The sequence below is a fragment of the Phaseolus vulgaris genome, chromosome 2 (assembly GCF_051622355.1).
Source record: "Phaseolus vulgaris cultivar YP4 chromosome 2, ASM5162235v1, whole genome shotgun sequence".
Classification (NCBI taxonomy): domain Eukaryota; kingdom Viridiplantae; phylum Streptophyta; class Magnoliopsida; order Fabales; family Fabaceae; genus Phaseolus; species Phaseolus vulgaris.
The window spans coordinates 25,841,683-25,858,881 of record NC_143499.1 but is presented as its reverse complement, the minus strand read 5'-3'; the positions used below and the strand labels follow the sequence as shown (position 1 = coordinate 25,858,881).

At 42.3% G+C, this 17,199-nt stretch overlaps 1 pseudogene; it reads right to left on the bottom strand.

Annotated features, from left to right (window-relative positions):
- Window positions 1-2,871: 2,871 nt before the first annotated feature.
- Window positions 2,872-4,815, bottom strand: LOC150029076 (uncharacterized; annotated as a pseudogene).
- Window positions 4,816-17,199: the final 12,384 nt, after the last annotated feature.

Here is a 17,199-nt window from a genome sequence, read left to right as displayed (position 1 = left end):
AGAGTAAATAGTGTTATATGAGAAATTAAGTCATTAATTTTTATATATTTATTATATGAAAAAAGTATTTAATATTTAAAAATATTTTTATTTTTATATTATTTTTTATTTTGTCTTTGCACTTCTACTTTTTTTCTCACTATTTTGGTAACATATTATATAAGTATATAACTTTTTCCAAATAAAATCAGATTAGTTATTTTTTTTGTCACAATAAATTAAATTAATATAAATTACATTAAACAATATAATAATATTAAAATAAATGAAATATTTCCAAATAAAAGCATATAATAATATTTAATAATCTAAATGAAATATAGTGCATTATTGGTAAAAGTTTTTCTTTTTTTCAATATTAGGAACTCCTTTCATAACAAAATTATATGAAATAATGTAATATTAAAACTTTAAAAATCAATTAATTTATTTTGTAACAATATAATGACAGTGTGTAAATATCTAACAAAATTTCTGTGGTAGAATTAAAAAAAAATACAGTCACGGTGTGTAAAAAATAACCTCTGACAAATATATATTTTAATTCATGATTATAAGTTATTTTTTTAGGTGTTTTTCAATAACATCATTCTTCTGCTTGCAGGGATTATCACTCTTCTATTTTTATTTTTTCACCTTGTTAGTTTGAATTCAAGATGATAGATTACAGTCATATATTTTTAAGTTGTTTTTTTCACCTACTTTCTTATAATTCTACATTTAATATCTTAATAACTATTTATTTATTTGTATATATAGTTATGACAATTAATAAATAAAAAAATTTACATATTTTTTTTATTATCTTACTTTTAATGTTTGTAGCTGTCATTTTATAAGTTTTGTAATTTATAGTAATTTATTTTGGTATGGTATAAAATGATAACACTAAGAGTGTAATGTGGGTTGTCATATGTTGTTATAATAATAGTCATCATTCTATTACCTTTCTTAGTGGTTTGGGAAACAATTTAATTAACATTAATTCATTTCATTTCATTGATTTTTGTGCGCGTATGATCATAGTTTCATATATAAAAGTTATAATTTTAAAATGTTAAAATATAAATAATTTTATAAGAATAAAAATTATGAGATTATAATTTTATTTTTTTATTAGTGGATTATACAGTTATTTTTTATTACAATATTATACAATTGTGAATTTATTAAATAATAAAATTGTTTAAATTCGATAAAAGAATAAGTTTAAATATATCAAAATTAATTATAAAATTATATTTTTTATATAATATTATAAATTTAATAAAAGATAATATTTAACTAAAATAACACTACAAAAACTATCAAATGTTTATTTTTTTATTTAATGGTATAAATTATATTATATTATCTCCTTGATTTTTTTATATATCAATGTGAAACTTGTACCGACCAGTCCTCGGTCATCGACTTTAGAGAAGACCTCAGGCATTGGACATCGGTGTCAGATAGTAAAGATGGGTCACGTAAACTGGGTCCCACAAACAATATGAGTTAACATGAAGTCAACTTCTAGAAACTAAGAAAATATCTGAGTCACGAGGGATCCCTGCATGTGGTGTGTATAGCAAATTCGGGCGCGACACAAATAAACAACCCTTGGAGGCACTAAGGCCCGTTAGGGTTAGGGTTTCCAAGGGAAGATTGCATGCATGGCATGTGAATACTCAGGGCACCCATAGAACAGATGGTCCTGTAGCATTACTGCATGAGTTGGTACCTTGACGACCATTCTATTAGTCGTTGCACTCCAAAAAGAAGAAGTTTATGTGTCAGATTACGCTAGGATTGTGTAATAGCGACGCAAGGACATTCCCCCAAGAACCCTAAACATGGGTAACAGAACAGAAGTAAACCCTAGTTACAACCTATATAAAGGGTGCTAAGAACCCTAACAAGGTACACCGTTTCTAAGACTGAAACTACTTTATACACTTACTGTTTCTTTGCCCAATATTGACTTGAGCGTCGGAGTGCAAACGGCCGCCAAGGCGCCCTTTGTCTTTGCAGGTGAGAGATTCTTCAACCAAGGAAGTTCGATTCTGAGGCGGAGAGAGGCGGGTCAAAGACTGACGTTCGAGTCAACCGACAAACGATTCAACCGGCGAGAACTTTTGGCGTCCACTGTGGGGTCCGATAAAACAAGGTCACACTCACAATCATGTTAAGAGTTTACCAGCAATATGAGGAGTATGAGGCAAGGATTTGTTGCGCCCTCTGGAGGGGACAACGTCACCATACAACAAATCATGGAGACCATGCGCACCCTCCAAGAGGCAGTAGCGACGTCTAGGGTTGACATAGTCGCGTCACAGGCAAACAACGAAGAGCTGCGCAGAACCAACGAGGAACTGCGCAAAAGTTTGCAACAAGCAGGGGAGCGCGCAGTGGATGAGCATGCCCCACTTATATGAATCCAAATAGGAATGACAATAAAATTGGGAATTTAGGGTTACGAAACAGAATAAATTCAAAACAGTAACAATAAAAAACATGGATAAAGGAAGGCGCCACAAACAAAGTTTAATAAGCCTAAGGATGATCGCCACAAGAATTGGTGGATTTTTTATAAGATCGCAAGATACAGGGAAAAACCCTAGCAGAGAAACACTCTAAAAAATTGTCAAAATATTCGTCCCTCTTCTGAGTTTCAACAGTGTATAAATTACAAAGGTATTTTCTTGTTTGTAAGAAAATAAAGTGATACTACAATCCTTATATTTCAAGAATGATCATTTGTCCTAATGGTTAGGTTGATACTTTGTACTTGGTCCTGAGTTCAAATCCTAACTCCAAATAAAATAATAATATTATTTTATTTTAATATTCCAATCTTGTTGTGCATGGCCCTTGGGCTTGGATCAAAGATTACTTTCTTTCTTCCTTGTTAACTTGTTTAGAATAACCTGTCAACAACCATATTGTAAACAAACACAAGAATGCAATTTGTTCAGTACAAAATGTGCATTTCTCAAAATTAGCATACAACTTTTTTGTTCTAAGAACATTTAAAACAACACACAAATGTTCCTCATGTAATTCCAAACTAGTGCTATAGATCAAGATGTCATCAAAATACACCACAAAAAATTTGCCCAAAAATTCTCTCAAAACATGGTTCATTAATCTTATAAAAGTGTTTGGGGCATTTGTTAGCCCAAATGGCATCACACGCCACTCATACAATCCATATTTTATTTTAAAGGCAGTTTTCCATTCATCCCCCTCCCTAATCCTAAGTTGATGGTAACCACTTCTTAAGTCAATTTTTGAAAATATACAAGCACCGTACAGTTCATCCAATAAATCATCTAACCTGGGAATAGGGTGTCTGTACTTGATGGTAATGTTATTGAGTGCTCTACAATCTATGCACATCCTCCAATAACCATCATTTTTAGGCACCAAAATTACTGGAACAACACATGGGCTCATGGTCTCTTGTACCCATCCTTTGTTCATCAATTCTTCAACTTGAGTTTGGATTTCCTGCAAAATAGAATCAACACTAGGAAGAAAATTAATTTGGTTAGAATGGTCAGCAACCAAAGTGTTGTTTTTGCAATAAGGTAAATAAAGAGGTTTGTTAGAAAGTAGCAACTTCTTCACTTCATTCACTTTCAGTAATCCACTCATTTTTCTCTCATGTGTTTCTCTCTTTTTAAGTGTTTCACTCTTGCTCTGTTTAGGTGTTTCACTCATCTCTCTTTTCTCTTGGACTCTCTTTTCTCTCAATTTGATTTGATCCTCACACACCTCTCTAGGAGATAAGGGTTTGAGAATGATCTTCTTATTATTCTGCATGAAAGAGATTTTATTGGTGAAACCATCATGAATAGCCTTGGTGTCAAACTGCCATGGTCTCCCTAACAAAATGTGAGTTGCCTCCATTGGAACCACATCACACAAGACATTGTCATTATATTGTCCTATGGATAGGTTCACCTCCACTTGCTTACTCTCATCTCTCCATCTTCACTAAGCCATTGAAGCTTGTATGGCCTTGGGTGCGGTTTTGTCTCCAAATTCAATTTGGTAACTAGTCTTGAGCTAGCTACATTGGTGCAACTTCCTCCATCAACTATGAGTGAACATATTTTCCCTTGAATGGAACATCTAGTATGGAAAATATTTTCCCTTTGGGTTTGGTCCAAAGCTTGCATTTTGCTTCCTAAAAGCCTTCGAATCATCAACAAATCACCCTCCAATGCATCCAACTCCACCTCTACATCCTCCTTCTCTTCTTCACTTGAAGGTTCACTGTCTATTTGTCCATTTGATAACATGTACATAGTTTTTTTTGTTGGACATTCTGCAGCATAATGTCCCCTTCCTAAGCATTTGAAACATTTGACATCACTTGTCTTCCTTTTAGGTGGTGAATTATTATATCTATTAGATGACTTCCCACTTGAAGACATGGCTGAACTTGAGGGAACTCCTTTATCCTTCATCATCTTATCCTTCCAGTTGGAATTATTATTATTGTTAGAACTCCTCCTCATGATTCCTTTCCTCCTGAGTTGTTGTTCTACTTGGTTAGCCTTGTGCAACAAGTCCTCAATGTCAACATACTCTTGCAGCTCCACAACATCCCTAATATTGTAGTTCAGTCCATTCAAAAACCTAGCCATGATTGCTTCATTTTCTTTATTCATTCCAGCTCTAATCATGGTTACCTCCATCTCTTTAAAATACTTCCACACTTTTATTTCCTTGAGTCATTCTCTGGAGTTTGAGTTGCAAATCCCTATTGTACCTTGCTGGAATATATCTCTTCCTCGTAATCCTTTTCATTTTTGTCCAAGATTCTACCATGGGTTCTTCATATCTAGTTCTGTCCCTTTGGTATTTATTCCACCAAGTTAAAGCATAAGCTGAAAATTCAGCTGCTGCCAACTTCATCTTCTGCTCCTCATTGTACTCATTTCAAGCAAACACATGCTCCACTTTAATTTCCCGCTCCAAGTAAGCATCATGATCACTTTTCCCATTGAATGTGGGAATATTTAATTTTATTCCATCAACTCTCAGAGTTCTTTGTTCTCCATCATTTTCTCTTCTCCTCCTCCTATCTCCCCCTCTATTTTCTGGATTTACTTGTTGTGCTTGCTCCATTTGATCCAACCTCTCATGGAGTCCATCACTTTGTTGTTTCATTATCCTTTCCAAGTGTTATGTTAAGGCTTGCATCTGTAGTTGAGACAGTCCACTATCTGACGGTTCCCCTGCCATGCTCAAGTAAACAGATTACAAATAACAATAAGTTTGGGCCTCACACCACTCTCTCACGTGTTTACACTCAACACTCGTGTTTCACACAATAAGGCTTTTTTTCTAATGATCACACTGCCTTTTACCACTCTTTCTCTACTTAAGGTTCTTACAAGAATCAAGCAATCAATAATCCAGAATCACTTTCAAAAGTAGCAATCAGAATCAATTAAAAATAATAGTAAAGAACAAAATAGTGAAGAACAATTTCAATATCAACAAACAAGCAAGACAATTAAAAAAAACAACAAGCAAAAACAATATATAGAGAAAATAAAATATGTAGACAGGACACTTTTAGAACTTTTAACAAACACCACATATGCACTGAATAAGAACTATTTTTTTTTCTGTATTCCTCTTGTTCTTTTTTTTTTCTATTTCTGTTTTCCTCTTCTTCTTCCTATTTTTTTCTTTTCTTTTCTTTTTTCTATTTTTTTTTCTGTTTCTGCTTTTTTTTATAAAAAAAAATTAAAAAAAAATGAACAGTATCCCGTGAACAGTAACGTGACTAATGTCATGAACAGTACGTGAACAGTAACGAGGGGAAAAAAATACAAGATGCACAATTATATTATGACTCAAACCTTTGCTCTGAATACCAACTGATATGAATCCAAATAGGAATGACAATAAAATTGGGAATTTAGGGTTACGGAACAGAATAAATTCAAAATAGTAACAATAAAAAACCTGGATAAAGGAAGGCGCCACAAACAAAGTTTGATAAGCCTAAGGATGATCGCCACAAGAATTGGTGGATTCTTGATAAGATCGCAAGATACAGGGAAAAACCTTAGCAGAGAAACACTCTAAAAAATTGTCAAAATATTCGTCCCTCTTCTGAGTTTAACCAGTGTGTAAATTACAAAGGTCTTTTCTTGTTTGTAAAAAAATAAGACGATACTACAATCCTTATATTTCAAGAATGATCATTTGTCCAGTGGTTAGGTTGATACTCTGTACTTGGTCCTAAGTTCAAATCCTAACTCCTAATAAAATAATAATATTATTTTATTTTAATATTCCAATCTTGTTGTGCATGGCCCTTGGGCTTGGATGTCCGCATCATTCCCTCCGTCTTGAGAAAGACCTTGGAGGATGTCCGCATCACCCACCCATACCACCTAGGGCACGCCCCATGCCGTTCTCTCAGGCCATGGGCCCAAAAGTCACCTTCACAAGTGGAGAGTCCTTGAAAGAGTTATTGAACAAGTTTGGGATCCAAGTGGTGAGGCTAAACCCCAAGGATGAAGCCATAATGGTGCATGCCTTCACCAAAAGAATGCTACCAGGGCCCTTTAGTGACTCACTACTTAGATATTGCCCGAAGACGTTTTGCGAGATCAGGCGTCGGGCTATGGTGCACATCACCGCGAAAGATCGAGTCACAAAAAAACGCGACAGCGTCGATTCTGTCTGACCTCGAGCAGCAGGTCGACCTCAACCCATGAGGGTGCACGAGGCGACAACAAAGAAGAAAAACTCGGGAAAGCAACAACCCTACGAGATCGGGAAGCCCCATACTAGGGCACACACACGGGAAGACTCGCCCCCCAAGCACAATTTTTGTGTAGAGCTCAAGGACCTGATCGCTATTCCTAACATAGCGACAAGGCTGAATACGCCCCCAAAGACCGAAAAAAAGTTGGGGCCCAGCAAGAACGCTTGGTGCGAATTCCACCAAGCATATGACCACGCCATACACAACTGCTTATCACTGGGATACCAGTTGGACAAGCTAGTGAAAAACGACTTCTTGAAGGAGTACCTCCTAGAGCCGCAGGGGGATCAGGTGTTAGCAGCCATGGAAGTAGATCAGGGGAGCGAGGTGCCCATTCATGGTGAGATCAATACCATCTCTGGAGGGTTCTCAAGAACCGCCTCCCAGCGGAAGAAGTATGCACGAGAGGTGATGGCAGTAGAGGTACATGAGGCAGATCAGACTCCCTATGTCGACCTCGTCTTCACCAAGGCCGACCACTAGGACGTTGTTCCACATGACAATGACCCGGTGGTGATTCTGGTGGTGACAGCAGGAAGGAGGGTGCATCGCGTCCTCGTGGACCAGGGAAGTTCAGTCGATGTGATGTTTTGGTCGACCTTCAACAAGTTACAGTTGTCTCCAGACCAGTTGAGACCTTATATCGGTTGCTTGTATGGTTTCGCTAGAGATCAGGTGGAGGTGTGTGGACACATAGAGCTGAGGACGACCTTCATAGATGGCACAACTTCACGCACTGTAAACATCAGGTACCTCGTTGTTAACGCTCTATCAGCCTACAATATACTTTAGGGTAGACCTGCTCTGAACATGATTGGAGCGGTGGCCTCTACGAGACACATGAAGATGAAGTTGCCTTCCCTCGAGGGTAAGAATAAAAATTATGAGATTATAATTTTATTTTTTGATTAGTGGATTATACAGTTATTTTTTATTACAATATTATACAATTGTGTATTTATTAAATAATAAAATTATTTAAATTTGATAAAAGAATAAATTTAAATATATCAAAATTAATTATAAAATTATATTTTTTATATAATATTATAAGTTTAATGTTCTCAAACGGGTTTGGGGCCTAGAGAACGACCTCAACTTCCACTTTCAGTCGGTCTACAATACTCCAAGTTTTGGTACACTTCCTCCCCTCGGTCTTCTAGCTCCACAAGCGGGGATGGTTCCTGCAGAAGGCACTCCAACGCTCAAGCCAGTCGAGATTTTAGCACTCAGGTGTCAGAGTATTGTAGATAATGACGTACCTTTATCCTTAGAATGCGTGTTATTTATATTACCTTAATGAGCCTTCATTGGTGGGCTGGATTAGGGAATTGGTTTGTGTTTAGGGTTGCGCTAAACAACCCTTAACCACGGATTAACCCTGCTGACTTGACTCAACGTTAAGGGTCGGTCGGCCACGTGTCATCACGTGACCTTCTCGAGATGGCTTAGGCAGTGATTCAATTTGATTGCTAGCCGACCCAGTGAGTCGTCCAGTCGTATCAGTACAGTTGCCCCCTAGGCTCGAGAGCTGGTAGAGCCAAAGAGTTTGAGAGTTGGGATCCGGTCGGTGGTGTAATGATGGGTGAAGTAACTGGAAACGGAACCTGAGCAGATGACGTGACGTGCATTTATGAGTGGTTTTTTGGGCGCCAAGAGGTATGGATCGTTGGATTCAACAGATCCAACGGTTGATATTTTCGGGCTATAAATAGGGGTTGGGAACAGTGGTTTCTCACGCGTTCTGATACTTCTTAGAGTTCCGATACCTGAACAATTCCGAGCGATCCTTGTTGCATTCCTTGTTCGTCCTAAGGTTAGTCATGTCTTCCCGTTCGCGTCCTACGTCTCATTCTTCTCTCGCTCGGTCTCCTCCATGTGGATCCCCCCTCTTGCTCGTCGTCTTCGTCCTCTTCATCTTCATCCTCTTCTTCTACTTCCTCCTTCAACCAAGTGATTTTGGTCGGGGCAATTCAAACTATTGCCCCACAAGTGGAGGTAGTAAGGGGTGATGATGCTAGAAATGTGTCAGACCAGTCGAGCTCCTCTGAGTGACCGCACCCTCATGTGGGCCCTGCTTGGGTTGATCCCAAGGTGTGTGAGATTGTGTCTATGTTTCACACTGACGCTTCAGTGACTGAGTTTTTGAACAAGGTCGCGGTCCTGAAGGCTTTGGCCGAGGATTCTCTGTTATCATTCGGCCCTTATTCATTGGATGATCGTGTATATAGGGAACAGTCTTTTATCGAACCCCCTTTCTTTTTCATGTATAGTTGTCTTTTCGCAAATTTGCATGTGTCGCTTCCGTTTGACATGTTCATGGTGAGTGTCCTTCGGTCGCTCAACGTGGCGCCGAGCCAATTGCACCCTAATACGTGGGCATGCATGCAGGCTTTTCGCATTGTGTGCCGAACGTTTGGGGTGTGCCCCCTTTCTACTCGTTTTTTGCATTTTTATGCTTCCCATCCCTCCGAACTGCTCGGCTGGCATTCGTTGGTCAGTTGGGAAGGTAGCATGTTATTCAAGCCCTTCTCGACCTCCTATAAGAACTTCAAGGAAAAGTTCTTAAAGATGTTCGTGAAGCTAGCAGGTACGCACTATTTTTTCGACGAGGCCGACCAGTCAAGGTTTCCCTTATTTTGAACGAGGAGTCCAACAAAGATAAAGGATTGTCCACGTCCGGTCAATCCAAACGAAGGCGAGCGAAAGGTTTTTGCTTTGTTTGATAACCTTTCGAAGAAGCTCCCCGCTCGGCCACTGATGTCGTTGTACATAGAGATCGATCGCGTGACGGCCTTCGAGGGTATGCATAATGTTTATAGTGTTTGGATCTTTCGTCTTATGTTTGCGTTTAACGCTTTGCTTTTGTTTGCAGTTATAGCCAAGCAAGAAGTCCAACAAGCGGTTAGAATGTTATCTTCATTCAAAGAAAAGCTTGAGGAGAAAAGGGCGGTCACTGGGGCCAGACCCCCTTTGACTGAGATTGCTCGGGTGGGTTCTTCGTCGAAGAACCCCAAGAAAAGGTCAAGGGAGGGTAGTAATATAGCCTGGACCTACCGGGCAGTCGGTGAAATGCCAACTCCCACTCCTAGGCGAGCGCCCGTAGAGGTCGAGGTGGCTCGTGTCGTCGAAGACGTACAAATAGTAGTCACCGTGCCTGTGGTGGCCGCCGAAGAGTCATCCCTGACTTTGCTGGGGGTGGCAAGTGCTTCACTCAGGCAATGAATTTCAACTTTCCCCCCGCCTTGTAAAGCTTATCGGGTTCGTTCACAAGGACGACATTCTTGACGGTGGCGTCGAGATGATATGTCGGGACCTGATACTAACCCGCGAGGGGTCGGGGCTCGTAGGCGGCACATCGAGGAGATGTCGCGCCTCGAACACCAACTTGAAGAGGCATCCAACAATCTGAATCAAGTCTTCAAGGCCAACACAGTTTATGAAAGGAAGTTGTGTGCTTAGACGGCCGAGCTCGAGCTACGTGCGTCCCTGGAAGAGGAGGTCGTGTCTTTGCGCCAAGGGAAGGAGGCGGCGGAGGCCGAGGTTTTGAAGACCATGGAAGACACCATGGTTTTGATCGCCTCGAGCTTTGACTTGGCCGTTCGGCAAGCTGGGGTGCTGTACGGCAGACCTCGTTCGTCCGATCAATTTGGCATGGATATGGAGGTCTCTGATGGCCAGCTGGTCCCCGCTCTCAAGGTTCAGACTGCACATGGCGTCGATCAGTCTGCCCCAAACGAAGACACTGGAGCTTAGGCTTTTAGGTTTTCTTTGTTCGTTTTGTTCCCTTGAGGTCGGGGTGTGGCCTCCACCTTTTTCCTGTTGAATATAATCGGTCATCTTAAAATTCAGGCTTTTTGTACAAGTCTTATCTTTCGGTCGGTGTGAGCGTGAGTTAATAATAACCAACTAAATGAATTCAATTGGTGTAAGTTGAAATGATCGGTCGTTTGCAAGTGAATTGTTTGTCAAATTAAGGGTGGTCGACCATTAAAATGTAGAGGTTTAAAGAACGTCTTATTTAGACAAGTTGAAATATATGGTCGGTATGGTTAGCGATATCAAGATGGACCGATACGCTTAAATGAGTGTCGAGAGAGAATGTCGGTTAGGGCTTCGTCCTGATCGACACCTGGACTTAAGTTTCGGGAGGGTATGCCAGTAAGGGCTTTGTCCTAGCCGAACTATGGTGACAAGGTGTTGGGAGGGAATGCCGATTGATGCTTCGTCTTGGCCAGAGGCTAAAGGTGACAAGGTGTTTGTCAACGCTACCTAACCCTAGAAAACTAGGATAAATAGAGGGCTAGAGGCTTAACCCTAGTGTTCCAGATTGAGAGGAAAACACCATAGAGTGAATTGTAACCAATTGGGAGAATGGAAGGTGCTAGAAATATGCGTAGTTAATTCTACCCTTTGGGATTGGGAGTAATCTGCTCAAACTCTTATGTATTGAGGTGATATCTTATACATTAATATTCAGTTCTTGATTGATTATTGGTATTGTTATTTTACTTTTAACTTTCCGTGACAAATTGAGAATCTTAAATCTGACCGAGAGGTATTTTTAGGGTTTGGACCTAAACATCAATACTTAGCATATTTGAGTGCTAGGGATAGACTTGAAATGTTAATTGCCATTAACGTTTGAGTGTGAAGTTGTTTTTATAAATATGCGAGGGATCGATATTTAGGAAACATTCTTAAGGATTTATATGCGAGAGATCGATATAAATGAATTTTCTACGTGCATCAATTTCAATCAAAGAACTCAGTATTAACATGCTAATCAAAATACATGAGAGTGAGAGAGATGAAACCTAATCCCTATTTTTCTAATTGAAGCAACTAATTCTTTGTTTGTTTTCTTATTGATCAGTGCCAACACAATCATTTCTAAACTTTTTTTATTGTTATGTTGTTATATTTAGCGAATATTGTACTTGATAATTTATTGTTCCTTGTGGGATCGATATCCGTCCTTAGGGACAATTATTACTTCTGACAAACGCGGTGCACTTGCCACAAAAATTAATCATGTGTGAAGCGTTAGGAGGGTATGCCGGTTAAGGCTTCGTCCTGACCGAGCCGCGTCTCTTAAGTTGATTTTATGATTGGCACGTTGTTTGATGAAAATGTTTCTTTAAAACCTCTCGGACTGCTGGTTCCATCGAGCGAGGAAAGAGTGCATAACTTTTATTCATTGTTTAGCTGAAATAAAACTTCAGGTGTGTGACATTCCACGTCCTCGGTACAACTTTTCCCGATAGCCATTCAAGATGATACGCTCCTTCTTCTCCTACTTCTCGAGTGCGGAATGGTCCTTCCCAGTTTGACGAGAACTTGTCGTCCGCCTTCCTGGCGTTGCTTCGCATCCTCCATACGAGGTCACCCTTGTGGAAGTTTCTTGTATGAACCTTCGTGTTGTTTCTTCTTGCTGCTCGAAGCTTGCACGCTGCCTCCCAGATTTTACTCTTGTCACGGAGTTCGTTGATGAGGTCGAGCCCGACCGACAAACTTTCCTTGTTGAGAGATAAATTGAATAGTTCTCGCCTGGGTGCCGCACGTGAGGATGTATGGCGTTTCTTGTGTCGTGGTTTGGGGGGTGCACCAGTATGCCCACAAGACTTCGAATAATTCCTCGGTCCACCTCCCTTTCCCCGTGTCGAGCCTCTTTCTCAACTCATTTTAGAAGGACCTTGTTGGCCGCTTCTGCTTGATCGTTTGTCTACGGGTGTTCGACCGAGCTAGTTACGGATTTGATGTTGAGGTCATCGTAGAAGCTCTGGAGGCCTTGGTCGATGAATTGTCGGCCACTGTTGAATACGATTGTATTCGGCACTCTGAACCGACACACAATGTTTTTCCATACGAAGTTCTGGACATTCTTGGCAGATATGGCGACGAGGGGCTCGGCCTCTATCCATTTTGTGAAGTAGTCCACAACGACCAACAGGTGTTTTGTTTGGCCTTTGCTAGGTGAGAAAGGACCAATGATGTTTATTCCCCATATGGCGAATGACCACGGTGACGTCATGCTGTGGAGTTCATCTGGTTTCGAGTGATGAAGCGGGCCGAACTCTTGGCACTTCAGGCATTTCTTGACATACTCCGCACAATCTTCTTAGACGGTCGGCCAATAGTATCCTGCTTGGATAACCTTGGCTGCTATTGTTCATGCCCTAGAGTGGTTACCGCACGCTCCATCATGAATTTCTTGCAATACATAGCCTGTTTGCTCCTTGGTGAGACACTTTAGGAGTAACGTCGAATACCCCCTTCGGTACAGATCTTGGCCGATCATGGTGTATCGGGCGCATTGTAGTCTAGTTGCTTTTTCAGTGTCTGGTTTGCAGGTGTCGTGTTCCAGATATTGGATGATTTGGCTCATCCAAGTATCGACTTCGTTGATGGCCAAGCATTCAGCCTCTCCAACGCTCGATTGCTTCAAGTGGACCTGAATGATTGATCGATGGTGGCTTTGCTTTTTGGTGGATGCGAGGCGGGACAGTGTGTCTGCTTGTTCGTTATCTTGCCGAGGTATATGCTCGATAATGACTTTATCGAATTTGGCTATGGAGTTGTTGACCATGTGGTAGTATCGTTGGAGGAGGGGCTCTCTCACCTCAAATTCGTTATTCATTTAACCGACTACCAATTGGGAGTCGCTTTTGCATGTCACCACGTGTGCCCCGAGGTCGTGGGCTAAACTGAGGCCAGCCAGGATGTTTTCGTATTCGACCTGGTTATTTGTTGCTTTAAAGGCAAACTGTAGCGCTTGTTCAATCAGTAGGTCGCCTGGTCCTTCGAGGACGACACTTGCACTGCACGAGGTTTGTTGGACGACCCATCGACATATAGTGTCCATGTCGTGGAGGTGTCAGGTTGTGGTGGCAGCTCTGTTGAGAAGTCCGTCAAACACTGGGATTTGATGGCACCTCTTAGTTCGTAACGAATGTCAAATTTTTAGAGTTCGACCGACCATCCTATTATTCGGTCTGCAAGATCAGGTTTAGACAGTATTTTAGATATGGGATAGTTAGTCCTAACCGTCATGGCGTGATTTTGAAAGTATGGTCGCATCCTCCTCGTTGTCAGAACCAATGCTAATGCCACATTCTCTATCATTTGGTACCTTGTTTCGGTCGTGTGGAGCCTGCGACTGAAAAAGTACACTTGATGCTCTTCATTGTTGATGTCTTGTACGAGGGCGACACTGACCGCCTCCTCTGACATGGCCAGGTAGATCGGGTCGTGGCTTTAGAATGATGGTCGGTGATGACATGAATTCTTTGAGCTGGGTGAAGATGTTTTCACATTCTTCATTCCAACTAAACTTTGCGGTTTTGTGAAGCATTTGCGCCATGGGTCTCATGCGTTCGGCTAGGCGAGGGACGAACCTAGACAACGTCGTTAACCGGTCGAGCAGTTGTTGGATTTCCTTCAAATTCTTCGGGCTCCTCATCTCAGTTATTGCCTTGCATTTGTCAGGGTTGGCTTCGATCCCTCTGTGAGTCAGCATAAATCCCAAAAATTTGCCCCCCTCAACCCCGAACACACACTTCTCGGGATTGAGGCGCATGTTGGTCTTCCAAAGGGCATCAAAGACTTCCTGTAAGTCCTTGATGTGTTGGTCGCACGAGTCGGACTTGACAACGATATCGTCCACGTAGACCTCCACGCTTTTGCCGATCATTCCCTTGAAGATCTTGTCCATCAACCTCTGGTATGTCGCCCTTGCGTTCTTTAGGCCGAACGACATTACCTCGTAGAAGTAGTTTGCACCGTCGGTTGTGAATGCTATTTTCTCTTTATCTTTGGGGTGCATGCTTATCGTAGAGTAGGAGTCCAGGAAGCTCAACACCTTGTGCCCTGCTGCTCTATCAACGATTCGGTCGATGTTAGGCAAAGGGTATGAGTCTTTGGGACATGCCTTATTTAATTCTTTGTAGTCAACGTACATTCACCATTTGTCGTTTGAGTTGGTCACCATCACCACATTGGCTAACCAGGTAGAGTATCGGGCTTCTCGGATGAACCCGACCTTGAGGAACTTCTCGGCATCAGCTCTGGCTGCAAGTCTCTTATCTTCGCCGTGGTTTCTTTTCTTTTGCGGGACCGAGTGCGCTTCCTTGTACACCGAGAGACGGTGAGTAATGATCTCAGGATTTACGCCTGGGACGTTAGTTGTCGTCCATGCGAAGAGATCTACGTTTCTTTTTAGGGTCCGATGGATGAGCTCGAAGTCAGCGGCTGCCATTGACGTTCTGATGCTCGTGTACCGTTCCTCATCGATGAGGGGGACGCAGCATAGCTCATCCTTCGCTTTGAGTCTCAGTTTAACTTCTCTTGGGTCGAGATCGACCATGGCGACCACGTGTTCAGCCGGTAGTGCATTCCTTCAAGGGGACCTCCCTCGTCCAGGCATTTTGCGCCTGGGTGAGTAACTATTTGTGACCTTCTATCGAGTGGGTTCCACTCGCAGGCTTTCTGTGTAGCATTCTCTTGCTATCATCTAATCCACGTGAATGGTCAATATGTCGCCCGACAGGGAGGGGAACTTCATTGTGAGGTGAGGGGTGGAGACGATTGCCCCGAGCTTGTTGAGGGATGATCGTCCAAGAAGGATATTGTATGAGGTGTTGGCATCGATAACCAAGTACCTTATCTTTAGGGTTTTGCTGGCCTTGTAAAGGCCAAAGGTGGTGTACAACTCGATGTACCCCTTCGTCCCAACTCGCTCTCCAGAGAAACCGACCACATGGTCATCGTAGAGCATCATCTCCTCTATTGGGATCCTCATTGCTTTGAAGGTCATCCAGTAAAGGATGTCGACCAAACTTCCCTAATCTATCAGGGTCTTCATGATGGTGAAGTTATCGATGTCGATCGATATCACCATTGGGTCATCTTGGGAGGGGTCTACCCCTTTATAGTCATCGTCTGTGAACATTATGGGTGGCATCCTCAGCTGGATGGCCACGGAGTTTGCCTGATGGATAACACGCAGGTGCTTCTTCCTCGCGCTGTTAGAACTCCCTCCTTTGGCGAACCCTCCGACGATGGTATTTATGACCTCGCGGCCTCTTCTGCGGTCATCCTTGGAAGGATCGTCCCTCCTTCGATGGTGTTCTTGACGACGGTCGTTGTCCTTGGGCCCTAGAAGGGTGCAATATCTCTTCCTTGGTGCTTCCTCCCTATAGGGGGAGCGTCTGGTGGTGCGACCGCCTTGCACGAAGCGACACAAGTGCCCTACTTGAATCAACTCCTCTATTTTGTCTTTCAAGGCCTGACATTCTTCGATCGAATGACCAGTATTTTTATGATATCGACACTTCTTGCTACGGTCAGCGTTGTCGGGAGTAAGAGCCCTTTGGGGTGGTAGGATCAACTCCGCGCTAAGGGCTTCCTATAATATTTTCCCTTTGTCGGCGTTGAGGGGTGTGTACCATGAGAACCGAGGCCCACAATTGTCTCATTTGGGATCACCTCGTCCAGACCCGGACCTTCCCTGTCGTTCTTTCTCATCTTTTTTCTCGCCACTCGCCTCTGCCCGAGCTTGGCGCCTAAGTTCGTCTAAGCTCGTCGCGGGCTGTATACATAAGTTGTCTGCGAAAGGGCCCGGTCGGAGGGCAATCAGCATATGATGCATTGCCACCTCAGGACTGAGGTTTCGAATGCTCATAGCGACTTTCCCGAACTAATCGATGAACTTTCTCAGAGACTCTCCTTTTTCCTGGCGAATGCTGACCAGGGCAGTGGACGTTAGGTGGTGGGGTTGACTCGTTGCAAACTGGACATCGAACTTAGCCACCAGCGTTTCAAAACAATCCACTGAGTTCGGGGGGAGCTTTGTGAACCAGCTTAAAGCTCCTCCCTTCAAGGAAGTTGGGAAGACTCGGCATAGGACCGCATCATCGGTCGTATATAGACTCATGTGAGTGGTGTATGCGTCCATGTGCTCATCGGGATCGGTCGTCCCATCGTACCGATCTCTGTTAAATCCCTTCTACTTGTCCGGTAGGGAAGTGTTCGTGCAAAAATAGTGAAAGGGTGACGACGGTCAGTCGCGACAGTACAGGTTGTGTTCACTGTTTTATTAGGGTGGGACTCACCATCCATCTCCAAGGTGAGGTTCTTGTTCTTCGACTCCCTCTCGGTCTGGAGGCCGACAGCTGTGGCAAAGGACCTGCCAACTTGGTTGGTTGGAACAAGGGACGGTCCCCCATCCACCAACTTCTTCATCTCTTTGTTCTCCTCTCAGAGGTTCTAGATCCCTTCTTCATTCTTCCTGGTTGCCTCTTCATGGGCCTTCTTCATCTCTTTCAATTCCCTCTGAAGAGCCAACATCATTGCTGCTTGATTTGCTTCGGACATCCTCTCACTTGCCATACTGTGGGTCGATACCATCTACTGTTGTT